We start from the raw sequence: 15480 nt of genomic DNA, 5'->3' as shown, positions 1-15480 counted from the left end.
CAACATCATTTTCATTGTAATTCATAAAGGGTAATTAGTGTATCAATCCTTAACACTTCCATTACAAACAGGCATGGTTTTACGTTGGTGACAGTGAGGGCCATACATGAAGAAGAAAAGGGGAGTGGAAAAGATAAGGTTTATAACCATTATATCCATTAGCAGCATAATAATTCAGTCATATAAATATTCCTGCAATGCAGGAATGAGTGAGCAAGGCCCTTCAGTATCTCTCCTTTCTTAGAGATGCATACATGAAGTATCATATGTACATTTCTCATTCATAACAAAGCTCTCAGCCGTGCGTGCAATAATGACACTCTGCCTTTGGTAGCAATAGTGAAGACAGCCAAGGAGTTACTATTTTCTCCATTTAGCAAGACTTTTCACTTCAGTACAGGACTACTTCACCATTTTTATGGGCCTGGTCTCTCATTAGATGCAACATATTTTTCTGTGAAGATTTACAGTAAAGAACTCCAACATTCAGTAATTATCAAACCTTTAAAAATCATGACACTCTGCCTTTGGTAGCAATAGTGAAGACAGCCAAGGAGTTACTATTTTCTCCATTTAGCAAGACTTTTCACTTCAGTACAGGACTACTTCACCATTTTTATGGGCCTGGTCTCTCATTAGATGCAACATATTTTTCTGTGAAGATTTACAGTAAAGAACTCCAACATTCAGTAATTATCAAACCTTTAAAAATCTTATGAGTTTTTCTCAAGTTACTAAAAAAACCACTCTAATTTTACAGTATACAATTAATGTCTTTTATTAGTTTATGAAAATTGCAGTAGTTTGGTAAGTCTGTTATACAAAAAAACCCTGACTAATATTAATTTTCTACAGTATTTGCATATAGAAAATAATCTCCTTATACTGCCATTCTGGAGTTGGAATAGAATATATTAAAAGGTATTTCAATTCATACAATTAAAATTAATGGATTTTTCACTGCTTGTTAAAAGAGTGTGCTTGCTTATATATATGTGTGTGTGTATGCATATAGATAGATAGATAGATTATCATATATTAAGCACAGTTAACAGATTATCATATATTAAGCACAGTTAAATGTGCTTACTCAGAAACAACATCCTTCTGAATGCGGCTTTATGGAATGGAAAAAAAGCTAACTAGAAAGGATATTAAAGCTGAACAACAGTCATTTTTATTTCCTAGGAGGTTTGAAATGTTGACAGTAAATAAGATGCAGCAGTATGAAGACTTGCTATTTCATGACTTCATGAATAAACTATGAATTTGTTTACAACTAATACTATTTAAAAGTAAGTATGTTTTTAGATTACTTCTGTTTCTTTTGAGTTTCTGAATATTTAGGTGTAGCTTTTGACACGTTTTAAACTTCTGTCCATAGTTAAGAAGGCTAGAAATTAACGGAAAATGTAAAATAAGACTTACGCAATCACCTGACACTAGCAGTAATTGCTTTGAGAAAAACAACAAATCTAGACATTCAGAAAGCTGGCAAGGTGAAAAATGGAAATAATATATCTTTAAATGACAGAGATATTTTCCATTTTAATTAGTAAAAGTTTATTAAAAATACACAGAACAAAATACTCTTGCCTACATCAGAGGAAGTATAGTAACTCACAGACCACTAAACTTCATAACGATGTATAAATCTTGAAGAGGCTTGAAGAAAAAATGAAAAGGGGTAGAGATCTCTGTCTTCATGCCATGATGTAGAAAATCCTTGAAGATTGCAGAGCGTAGGGGTCCCAGTAACAAAAGCTTCTTGTCTGTCTCCACTCTTATGCTTGCTTGTGACAGTCTCATAACATAAGGCCCAAGGAGTACAGAAGATAAATGGTTATGCCATCTGCTGACTGGCTACAACATTCATATCCTTTTCTACATGTACACCAGCACTGGATCTACCATCAGGATAACAGGATGATAGAAAATACTTCTCCAACAAATTCAGGAGAGGCAAGTTTTTATCTTTTATTGGTTGTGGTCAAATTATTTGTGCCTCTAGTTTTGGATCTTAGGAACACTTCAGTTCGTATTTCTCCATCAAAACTCACATAAGCACCTACAGATTTCCTGTTTTTTTCCATTTGGTCAGTCCGCCAAATTACTTGTATTAAAATTGTTCCTCATTGCCATTTTTGGACTAATACCTTACTAAACTTATGAGCTGAAAGTTTCTCATTTGGTTGTGGTCTTGAGCAGTGGACATTGATACTACCAGTTAAGTCTGGCAAGAGAGGAAGAATTTATTAAGTGAAAGATTATGTTTAGACTTCAAGTCATAGAATCATAGAATCATAGAATCATTGAGGTTGGAAAAGACCTCTAAGATCATCGAGTCCAACTATATAGTAAGTATCAATGTGAAAGAAGTGTAACACAAGTATGGGACAATAGAACATGAATTTAGCAAGTCAGTATGATTTCTAAGGTTTGTTCAGGCATGGCAGGACTCATTTGAACATTTTAGTTAAAATTACACTGTATATTTAATATGAGAAAGCAGTATTATAACGCGTGTGTTGCACCAAATGCAATATAATATATGTCAGAACTAAATTGTAACATTTTCTGCTGCCTCAGCAAATGTCTTTTTGTATCTACAGCTTTGTCAAAAGGCAATAAAGCAAAAAGCTTATTCATCTCACTATGGGGATGTAAGTTCTATTTACTTAAAATGAAATTCTAAGACATGCTGCTTCTGTTTTTGTATGAACAGTTTACCGCTGTCATTTAGAAGTAGCAAATCTTCACCCTCAGTAAAACTGCCTTCCAGATGAAAAAATATGATGTTTACTTAGTGATAAACAATTTCCAGAGGAGAGGGGATGTTAGTCCTGAGATGAGTCATGTGAATTTTGAAAATTAAAAAGTACTAGCAGCATATATGTATTAGGGATGTGTTTAATAAAACAAGTATTCTAAGTCTGTGCGAACACAAACGTTTCCTGGAGTGTAACAATTAAGTTTCTTAGAAACTGGCTTTTCAATTAGAAAAGGACAAAACATTTTATATTGAATATCAGCCACTTTGAATCTTCATGCAAAGCTCAAGAGGATTCTTATTTACTATTATTTAAAGGTATTAAAGCAAAGTGCTTGATACTAGACTGGAGTGATGAAGTGGGAAATGCTAGGATGAGGGTGCATTCATTGTATGAATGTGCTGCCTGAGTTGGGTTGGTGACAGGGGAATTGCTATGGTGTTAGACTGAAAAGGTTACATGAAACAACAAAGCTGAAATTTTTAAAATGTTCTAGATATCTTTAAAGCAAGAGAGCTGAGGAATCTGCACTCATACCTAGGGGTGTCCACAAATTCTGTGGCCAGAAACAGGCTAAGATGTAAACAGGACGAGAGGGAAGTTAGATAGATTGACAAAGCTGGTAAAAAACAACTGAAAACGTAAGATCAAGCACATAAATCTTAATTGTTTTGAATTTTTGCTCTCAAATCTCAGAGGAAAGAAATAAAACTGCTCCATTTTGAAGATTTTGTCCTTGAGTCACTTTAACCAACTTGCAGCTCACAGGTCTCAGCAAAGAAAGGGTTTACAGGACCCCGTAGTGCGGGGCCTGTCTCCTTAGCACAATTAGGAAATAACAAGAGCCTTAAATGAAAGAAATAGCTCTAAGGAAAATATCTCCCAACCAAGTCCAGAGTATTAGATAAGGAGGGTTGTAAAACGCAGGTCATTTTATAACTGTGACAACAGCCACAATGTGCAGTTTGATCCAGTATCCAAAATCTTTGTTACCATGTATATTCCCTAATGGCCTCTTGATTTCAGCCTTTTCTTTGGTATCTTTGTTATCTTCCACTCGGCTCAAAAGTTTCAAGGCATGATGCCATGTGCAATTCACACATGGGAGACCCCATCACAGCCTGGGATCATGGAAGTGTGATGTCCCCACTGCAGCATCCTCCAGGTGCTGTGGGAAGGACAGCAAAAGCCACCAAAGTAGGAACTCCATCTAATCTGGCCCCTTCCTTTATCCAAGAATCAGAAATGCGTCTGCCATATGAGAAAAATCCAGGTGTTTCCTGTTTTCTGAGGGGTGAGTATCTGCTAATATTATGGAGGATGCCTGTACCTATGTCAGGGCACAGACGCTGTTCCAGTCATGTGACATACTATGCAGCAGTGCCACATTACAGAGCATGGAAGATGTCCTTACTCTATGATTCAGCAAAAATAAAAATCCTGGAAATAGAAGTGTATTCCTGTCCTCTTGCAATTTCATGTGTTAGTGAAAAAACAGTTAAAGACCATAGTAATTCTCACATGGGGTCTATGTAAGCAGGATTCAGTTCATTTCAGTTAAAAATATACATTCACCTGATTGAAAATCCCATTTTCCTCTTGCAAAAATAATCAGACTCCATTAGTCCGGGATCAATTAATAAGTATGTCCTTTTCAAAATATAAGAGAAGCTTTCTTCAATTAGGACAGCTGTGTCTTTTTTTTTTTGTTTCTGTCACAGCTGTGATAACAACAGTTAGGTGGACAAGCGCATTAACAGTAGTTAAGATCCCAGATCATCATAATATTAATAGTATTAAGGGTATTAGGGGTGTTCAAAGATTGACAGATTAAATAAAATAAGGTAAGGAAGAAATATATGTTATGTATGAGATGAACAGCCTTTTGTTATTGACGTTTCTGGCCAACGTCTGCGTTACAAGCCAAAGAAGACTTCCTATAAAATGTAGAGAGGTTCTTCAGTCTGCAGGTCTCACCTCTGCTGTGCTCTTCTTCTCTTTTTATTGTGTTTTTTCTTTCAAACTAAAATACTATTAACATCTAATTGATTATATTTAAACAGTTTAATCACAGATATTCTCTCTCCTGTTTGTCATAGTATAACTTTTATTTTATAATGTGTCACACCTGTGTATTTATTGTATGCTATCCACAGTACTCAAGGGTTCAAGTGGATTTGCATCTTTGTACTGCTATGGAATAGGTAAGAAAAAGAGAATGTGTTATATGACTTGCTCAATTTAGCCAAGATGGATTCTAAATACATAAATGGCCATATTTGTTTGTATACAGTACCAAAGAAATTGTTATTTCCTTACATCTCAATTTACATTTGCATTTGGCAGCGTTTGTTTGTTTACTATACCTTCAAGGACATGTCCAGTGGAGTGCAATCTCCAACTTAGTGGAAAACAAGCTTTGAAATCTCTGATTTTCACCCTTTGTTATTCACCCATTGACTAGACATAAAATAAATTGACAAACTGTTATACAAAAGGGAAGATCCTTCTACAATTATTCTGTGTGTCTCTGAAATTTCTGTTCCCAAAGTAGCCTGTTATTTCGTGATCCTCCTGATCGCAGTGGCCCACAGGCTATCTAAGCATATGCATACTGAAGAAGGCTTCACAAGAAAATTATTCATTAAAATGTTGCCTTTCCTAGCATATATCTAATGAAAAAATTGGTTTTCCCTTCTGACGCGCCACGTCCTGTTTGCCCGCCCTGTTCGCCGCGCTCCGGGTCGCTCGCGCTCCCTGGGGCTGTGTGCAATTAGGACAGCTGTGTCTTTTTTTTTTTGTTTCTGTCACAGCTGTGATAACAACAGTTAGAGGTGGACAAGCATTAACAGTAGTTAAGATCCCAGATCATCATAATATTAATAGTATTAAGGGTATTAGGGGTGTTCAAAGATTGACAGATTAAATAAAATAAGGTAAGGAAGAAATATATGTTATGTATGAGATGAACAGCCTTTTGTTATTGACGTTTCTGGCCAACGTCTGCGTTACAAGCCAAAGAAGACTTCCTATAAAATGTAGAGAGGTTCTTCAGTCTGCAGGTCTCACCTCTGCTGTGCTCTTCTTCTCTTTTTATTGTGTTTTTTCTTTCAAACTAAAATACTATTAAAATCTAATTGATTATATTTAAACAGTTTAATCACAGATATTCTCTCTCCTGTTTGTCATAGTATAACTTTTATTTTATAATGTGTCACACCTGTGTATTTATTGTATGCTATCCACAGTACTCAAGGGTTCAAGTGGATTTGCATCTTTGTACTGCTATGGAATAGGTAAGAAAAAGAGAATGTGTTATATGACTTGCTCAATTTAGCCAAGATGGATTCTAAATACATAAATGGCCATATTTGTTTGTATACAGTACCAAAGAAATTGTTATTTCCTTACATCTCAATTTACATTTGCATTTGGCAGCGTTTGTTTGTTTACTATACCTTCAAGGACATATCCAGTGGAGTGCAATCTCCAACTTAGTGGAAAACAAGCTTTGAAATCTCTGATTTTCACCCTTTGTTATTCACCCATTGACTAGACATAAAATAAATTGACAAACTGTTATACAAAAGGGAAGATCCTTCTACAAATTATTCTGTGTGTCTCTGAAATTTCTGTTCCCAAAGTAGCCTGTTATTTCGTGATCCTCCTGATCGCAGTGGCCCACAGGCTATCTAAGCATATGCATACTGAAGAAGGCTTCACAAGAAAATTATTCATTAAAATGTTGCCTTTCCTAGCATATATCTAATGAAAAAATTGGTTTTCTTACCTTAGGTTCTGGCTTTGTCATAGTCTAACACAGAGTACCCTGCCTTCTTCTTGGCAGAAGGGAAGCAGCCCAGCCCAGCTCATTTTTACAAGCCTAAACTCTTTTGGCTTTTCTGGTAACAGAAAATCTTCAACTTATCTCAATATTGTCCAGTTATCAACATTTGCAAACTACCCAAATGAACTTCTAAATATTTATTACAGTGAAATTTAGCCACCGTATTGCTAGTGTTGATGCACAAAAAAGGGAGGTCCAAGTTTAAGTGATGGAACCTGCATTGTATCCACTCCTCTCATGGAGGAAAACAATCCAATGCTTTAGTCGTAAAAGAAATACATGGGATAAATAGAGACACTGCAAATGGCACCTGTAGCGTAATTTTAATTCCCTTTTATATTAATACAATTGAATAATCATAAACCCAAGATTTTTACAAATGCACAATTTAAATCATGATGTTTCAAGGAAGTCTTTAAGGACATAGAAATCACCACTGTGTAAGGCCAAACCCAGATGCCTTAGTGATGACCACCTGTGCTAGGAGCCAGAAAAGCTGGCAGATGTTTTGTTCAAGGGAAAGAACAAGAATTTGCCTGGAATTTGAGGAGAGGGTCAAAAAGCAGACTGTCTGTGTATGCCAAGCCTAAAGACATAGATAAGAGTGTGATTGGTATGAGGCTGAAGCCATTAATGAAGAATTTATACAACAGCAACAGAATCTGAGGCAAGAAACAGGCAGGGTAGATCAAGGCTGAGTAAGCTGATCTGTGATTGGGGAGGTAGGATCAAGAGCTGGATTTGAGATCGAGAAGCAAGATGGAGTCAAAGCTAAGACTGCAGCCTGAAGCAGTTTAGCGGGCAAGTTTTCCCAGCTGCTGCCTGAAAGAGCTGTGCTTGGCAGGGAGGGAGAGGACTGTGCAAGCAGCAGCCAGTGATGGGCTGACGAATGACTCCCCCACTTCTGTTTGATGGATGACTCAGGATGAATGTAGTTTCTTATTTCTTATTAAGTATTTGTAATATGCATGTCTTATATACTGACATGAAATAGGAGGTAAAATCCTAATCTTTGCACTGAACAGCTTCCTTTCTTCATATTTTGTCATTAAGGAACTATGCCATTAAAAAGGATACAGAAAAATGTCTTTTGCCATTTTTTTATTCTCATCATACATGATGGGCAGAAAAAAACCCTCTTACTCAAACACACAGCTTGCTTTTAAAAGCCTACTTGCTTTTAGTTTCACATTGATGTTAATGCTTTACAAGTTTAATGTGTGAAATAGCTTTGTCATAAATCAGTGCCTCCGTTTTGTCTTTTACTTAATTTCCTTTTTTTCTTCAAGAGCCCTGTGTGTAAATAACAATAGTTTATTTTGTGCCAAAATTTTTTCAATACTTTCATATCTCTGGAATAAATTATGGAACATTATTCTAGATGGAGAAGAAAAAAATAAGCTTGATTGATAGAAATTTTTCTCCATCTTACAGTGTGTGTAGTGTAGTGGGTAAAACATATTTGTAGTTGGTGGTGAATTCCTAATGTCTGGAGCCCAGCACAAGTGGCAGTCTGCCTATAGAAGATGCACACTTTCTGATATTTCAGCCTCTGACCTGTATGCATGTGTGACAATGAGCTAATATCAGCCCCTCTTCTGCCCTAATCAGGCATAAAACAGACTAAGAGAAGAAATCCCTGTCAGATAATGAAAGAGTCTTTTCAGCTGAATAACAGATATGAAGAGAGATCTGATGATGTCTGACCATAAGTTCTGGGGTTAGAAGCTCTAAGTAGCCAGGTGTGATCTCCATGCTACCAAAACTGGATTATTTTAACAATTTTCCAGCAGCTGGAATTTTGACATTCCAGTGATAATGTATTTTTCTGTAATAATGACACATGGAGTCAGGGCTGACCACAGCTAAGAATTTCTGATATTCTTTGTACTGCAGCATGCTGCTTGCTATTTGGTCCCTAGACATACCTGTCATAGCTTATGTCTGGTTTAGAACCAGAAAGCTTAATGTATCTCTACATTTTATTTAGACTGACTAGTGAGTAAGAATATGAGTTGATATCTCACTAATACAATTTACTACTCTTCCGTTCTGCACATTTTGAAAGGTGCCTAGGTGCTAGAGGTGGGTCTACCACAGACTTCTTGTGTGAGTGTTCACAAGGCATATAGACTATCTATTGCTTCATTAAAGTGAAGATATTATTTCTTTACCTAGCAGAGCAGTTGTAATGACAAAACACACAAATTGTTGTGAGGCACTCGGATACTAACCTGAACTGGACAGTCAGTGTTTTGGCAAGGGGTAAGAAGTAAAGCACATTAAAGAATGTGAATGCTTTTGGAAGTTAATGGATGCATAGCCAAAGCCACACAAGGTCCTAAATGAATCTGTAGAATTAACACAGTGTGACAAGCATATTCTCATCATATTGTCTGCTCTACATTTTAAAAGGGCACATCCTATAAATGAAGTAAGGTAGTAGAGAAGGATACAATACAGTATGTTTGTAATTCAGTAATTGTAATATCAGTAGTTGTATCTCTTCAAAATAATTTTTCTTTCTTCAACTCTTAAAAAGTATTTGCAGTGATTTAGCCCAATGATAATCTCATGCTTTAAGAAGCGATTGAATGTCAATACTATTATCCTGTATTTACAAGCTGTGTGGATATATACTATTTGACATGTAGCGATGAAGTTGTGTGTTTTGTTACTGTATGTCCTTTTAGTGTTTTAATTTACAGCCTGTGTCTCTTGGTTCTACCACTTGGCTTGCTGTTACTGAAACATTTGTCTAACATCACTGCTGTTCATGTCTCAGGTATCCCTTTATAGGCAGTAGAGAGTACAGTGCTGCAGATGTTGCCTGCAGTTTGCTTGAGGTGGATACAGACTTTTTTCTAGCATTGAAACACACTTGCTTATTGTACTCACTAGAGGACAAACTGTGGCTAATCTCACATGCAGCTTAGGTCTGCTCTTTGCACAATGTGGCTTTGTACACAAGATGTTATTCACTTAAGGTAAATAAGAGGTGCTTACTTGCAACACTTCAAAATTTTTATTATTTGAATTTTGGCTGTGTTCCATCATTAATTATGACGTCCATGTTAACAGGGATTTTGTACAGAGAAACAATTGCAGAAAATATTTCTTAATTTCATTTGTAACAGTTATTCTATCTGTGTATATGTGCACATACATATGTGTGAATATACACACTCTCCCTCTCCCCAAACAAAAGGTTGTGCACAGGATCATATATAATTGGCTAGACTGATAACAAACCCCCAGGTATTCATACATGTGATGTATGAAGATGTATTCAGACATGTGATGAAGAAGATAGGCTTTCAGCTGTCTGTAGAATTTGATGCACATACTCTGTTGTGACTTTCCTTGTCACTATGCCAGCCTTATTTAAGAACGGGAAAAAAACAAAAAGATCAGTTTAACTGCATGTTTATAGCCAGTGAACAAGACTTTTTGCACTTTGTGTTTCTTGTTAGCAGCAGTAGAAAGCAGTGACTCACTACACTGTACTTATGTTCTGTCTTGCTTAAAAGCATCTCTATTTTAAGCAACTGGATGTGATTCTTTAGGTGACCATTTAAGAAAGATTTAAATGTCAATATAAGTATAATAAACTCTTATTCTTTTCAAGTCATCAAAAGCTTGGAGCTTTACTGGAAAGCTTTTTTGTGATAATAAAGATAATTTCTTCCATATTCTAGCAAAATCCAACTGGAAACATTCGCAGAGTTTTGGCAAAGATGCATTATTTCACTGTCTTTTCTCAGTATCCCTGCATTTTTCAGAATTAGGCAATTTCAGCACTTACAAAGACAGGAAACATATGTGCTGGCCATTGTGGAACAAGTTTATTCTCTGATGTTTCCACTGTCAGAAGCAACGAGAATCAGAAGGCCATGAGGAAAAATGAATTTTCTTGTGGGATTTCCAAAATATACGTACATTTGCCCCACTTTCACAGTTGGACTAATGAAACTGTATATTGTTAACACTTTATTTTTTGTATTTTAAATTGGATAACCTACCTGTAGCTCACAAACAAGGAAATTAAATACCTGTTGAAACATATATGCTAATCTGACATGGATTCAAATTGCAAAAGCCAAGATCTGAGGTGCAGTACAAAATATTCCCTCCCGTTTAAGTGTCTGCACCCAAGGTTTTTGTGACTCCATTTCTGGAGCTTACCACATCAAGCAATTTTTTATCTGTTAAAACCATACCTAAGTTGTGTGTGTGCATAAGATAAATTGGGTAAGGGTTTTATTATGTGAAGCTGTGAGCAAAATAAATGCTTTTTTTGCTGTAAAAGATCAGTCTCAAACATAAAAGCGATGCCTTTTTTTAATGTGTATATAATATAACACTAGTTACTAAAAGACTCAGACTGTGAGAACTAGATGTCAGGTAATTGTAATATGCCTGTAATTGGAAGTATTGAACATTTTTTTAATTGCTTATTGCAGTTGAAAATATACATAGTCTTCCAATACAATGCCTTCTCACATCCACATTACTATGTAATGGCAGGTTTGTTTAGCACCTGTAGAAATCCCGAGTAAAGTCTTAGAAAGTCATATTTGAGCCATTAAGCACACTACAGTCTTCCATCTAAGTCTGGCATTTGGTATTAGCACCCGTACTATGAATACTTAATCTCTGCTATCCATTTTCCTACTTTTGAGGATGCAGAAGGGAGTTTGGCAAATGTTGCTGACAATTAAACAAGTAGCTGACATTTTCATACCATAGCTTCTCAGGTAAAATGTGTGCATCTGCATCCCTGGCAGCACAACGTTTGCTTCCTTTCTGACACTGTTCTGTTGACTAAGCAGTCAAATACCATGAGGTATTTCCTTTGATTTCTGTATGAAAATAGAGCTACATACCCAGATATTTACATTTTCCCTCTGATCCAAGATATTCTTAGAGGCTGACCCCAAGCCAACTTAATTCAATAAAAACTTTCATCCACTCAGTGGTTCTTGGATCATGTACTTAATTAGCATAATCTATGGATTCTTTCAGCTCTTTATCGATATTTATTACGATAATTTAGTTACCCTTAGATTCGACTTCCAGCTCACACTTTAATTTATATTATATGTGAATTTGACCACTTGCGTTTTAAAATGTAAAACTGAAATGTAAATCCCAGTGCATGTTATCACTAACAGCTACCAACTTTATTGTGTGTACTAAAATGCATTCATCTCAGTGCTTGATTCCAATTAATGAGATATATATAGGAAAAAGGCTGTACACAAGTGCTGGCTGGCAAATAGGTTTCCAGTTTGGAAAAACTAAGACAGTTTCCCAAAGGCTTACAGTTGCCAGAGAGGAATGAGCAAGCATCTGGGCTATCCAGGCAATGCATATGCCACAACATGCAATGAATCAAGGGCAAAGCCACACTGGGTGTGGCGAGCACATTCCCTTTGTGGACAGTGAAAGGGGAATTTATGTTGTATTGGCAGGAGATTTATGTCACCGAGAGGTGAATTATAGTTTCATTTCTCTTATGAAATAACTGCCAACAGGGTTGATAAAAAAATACAGAAACCTAAGACAATTCAGAGTCTCTTTTCATTTGCAGAGTTTTATTAACATTTGGAAAATCAGCCAGCTAGGTACATTCAGTGCAGGTAGAGAAGTTTATAAAAAAGAGGAAAGAAACCTGCAGGCACAAACAGACCCCATTATTTACTTCTAACAGTGACGGCCGTTATTCTACAACCACGGCCATTTAAGATTTGGCATGCTATTCATTTAATATTTAAAATTCCAGCAGTTGGGTCAGGACAGAGCCTGTGTAGTTGCAAAGGGAAGCCACAGGCACTGATGTAAGACTTCAGCCAAACTAGACTTTTGCAAAACTACAACAATGTGCTATGTAAATTATTCAATGGCAGCAAATCACTAGCGAAATAAATAAATAAATAACCATCCACCAGCGTGTAGCATAGACATATTCTGAGTACAGTGAAGGAAAAGGGTGGACCAGGAGGAGTAAAAGGCAAGAACAGAAGAAAAGGACTAATAGTCACATGCAGCTGGTGCTTACATGGATGGATTATGTAGCTACATTATATCTATTCTATATATATTTAAAATGTTCAGAGTTGCAATCAGTGGGGCCTAGAGTAGAGAAAAAGATCGTTATGTTGTACAGATGACAGCATCTGCTGGCTGCCTCAAGCAGGGCCATTTGTTTGATTGAACAAATCTATGGCCACAGGGAATTTTTCCCAGCAAATGTGCTGATACTGCCAGTTGTATTACAGAAGCAAAACTGAGGATCAACTTATCACATGATACAGATGGCTGCTGAAGGAATATGCCATAATAGCTTCTTTGATATGAATTACCTGAACTACTGGTGTAGGCTCCAAAGTGACAACAACTCTGGAAGTGATAATTGAATTAAATTTTGTAAGGAGTATACCACTACATTATGCATAATGTAGCAGTTTTCCCAAAATATTTCAAAAGTAATTCAAGGCTCTGCTTAATTGCTTGTACTTCCTCCTAGGCCATCCAAAAAAGTAGTATTTGATAATTTTTTAACTGTACATGTTAGTGCGATCTGCTCTTCAGCAACCCAGATATGGAAATTTATGTGTGTCGGCAAATTACATCAATTTATTTGCTGTGGTTTAATTTCATTAACACACACGATAAGAGAGATTGAGCTCAACATCTCTCCTTTTATGTACAAATAACCCCCTGGGTGACATATCTTATGAAACCCAATTAGTGCACATAATAAAATGACACCACAAATAAAAACGTATTTCCTAATTCAGTTATACTCAGAGATGAACAGTTAGTAAACATACATTTGGCACTGAGTCAGTAATCAGCACCATTTCCTCAGTTGTGGAATAATCTAAAGCATATGATCCCTGGTAGCAGCAGAAGGGGCTGAGGAGCCCATGCTGGTTCCCAGCCCGGTTGGTCCTTGCCCACTGGTTGCAGCAGGCAAAGTGAGGGCTGCTACAGAGCAGCTCCTTGGGGCACTCCTGTGACAGGTCTGGGCTCTCCATAGGATACATTTCCAGCGTTCCTCCAAAATTGCAGCCAACTGATTTGTGAACCCATCTGTTTGGGGCATGCAGATGCAGGTTTGGCATCCGTAAAATAAATGTGCTTCCATTTATTAGAAGCACTTGTCATTCCTATTGTAATGCAAGATAGGTTAGTGAATTCTTGTCTACAGACTCTAGAAACTGATTTAAGCAGAGCTATTTCCTGTTCCAAAGAGCTTAGAATGCATGTATTTTATAGCTGCTTTTTAGAGAACCATTGAAAGGACTGATATTGGTATGAAATGGACATTTGAGCTGTGGAAGAACTGAAGTAGAGAGATGCACCAAAGCGTGACTGCCTGCATCTCAAGTAGCAGACACAGTCAGAAAGCCTGGCTGTGGGGTATGTACCAGCCCGGGCACAAGGCTGTGTGGGAAGTTACAGTGATTGGAATATATTTTCTCATGGCTTTGAAATAATGCTCCTCTCTTTGCCATTTACTTCAGCTTCTCCTTATGTGCCTTATCAATGTAGTTATTTTTGTGTGCGAGCTAGAACAGAGAATTGCAGTTAAATGAAAAGTGTTTCCAAAACTACTGCAAGCAGTCCAGTCTTTACACTCCCTGAAGCTCACCTTGTGATTCTTTGAATAAACATCACCAAGATACTGGTCCTAGCTGAATCAAGCTTAAACAGAAATGCACAGCATAAAAGTGAGCAAGACAGAAGGATTATATTTCTTTTTTGTGCTTTCTGCACTGCATCTTGTTATTATTAGTAATATACATTTTCAGACCTCAAGGAGTTAATGACAAGAGAACAGATATCAGCAATCATCCCCTAAGGGCTAACTGATGTAATAGCCTTTGCTTGTTGTTCCAGTCACTGTTGCAGAATGTCATGATTTCATAAACTTATATATAGGATCCAAATAAATACATTGCCTTCTACATGAAAACAGGACCATTTATCAACCCTAAGGATATTGTCAGGAGAAAATAAGGAAAGTCAAGTGCAATAATGCTCTTGATATACTGGTTGATGACACCACAAGATGTAAAACACAGCTTGGAAAAAACAGATACAACAAAGGGGTCACTTTTCCTCAAGGCTAGCCCCTCCAGGGATGTATGAAATAGCCTTTGAGAACTTAGGAAAGAAGAGAGCAAAATTACATACAGACATAAATGAGATATAGTTCCTTTATCCTTTTCTCTGTAATTTTGGGTAACAAATATTGGCACTGCAGGAGATGTCAAGCACATATTGTGTGAGTAAAGCAATTATTTATTGTAGAGTTGGAACCAACACTAAAAGATTCTGAGTTTGGACTTGGTTCACAGAGAATTTGAAAGTTTGGGAACTTAACTGCAGCTTTTGGGCAAAATCAAGTGTGCCTGTGCTTATCTTCCATACCTCTAACTTGCCTTTGCAATGGGACAATGAAGCAGACTAAAGAATTTTTTGAGATTATGGCTGACTCTTAGATCCAGAATAAGCATAGGGTCAATGATGTAATATGGTATTTCATATCTTTACTTAATAACACCCTACAGGGACCCCAAAGAAAAGTATGAAGATACAAGATACTGAAGATAAAAGGTGCTGATATAAGGTGTGACACAGGAAAACTGGTTATGATTTGCCATCTTTGGCATTAGGCTTTCAGCAACAGCTTTTATTTTGGCTAGATTTATATTTCTGATATATACTAGTAGCCAGAAAAAAAGAATTTCAAGTATTCTAAAAGAACAAATGATAAAAACATTTGGTAAATATTTTATATTTATATTTTTATAATATATTATATATTATAATATTTATATTATATTTATA

This window comes from Aptenodytes forsteri, unplaced genomic scaffold (assembly GCF_000699145.1).
Source record: "Aptenodytes forsteri isolate BGI_AS27 unplaced genomic scaffold, ASM69914v1 Scaffold241, whole genome shotgun sequence".
Taxonomy (NCBI): Eukaryota; Metazoa; Chordata; class Aves; order Sphenisciformes; family Spheniscidae; genus Aptenodytes; species Aptenodytes forsteri.
This window is presented reverse-complemented; position numbering follows the sequence as displayed.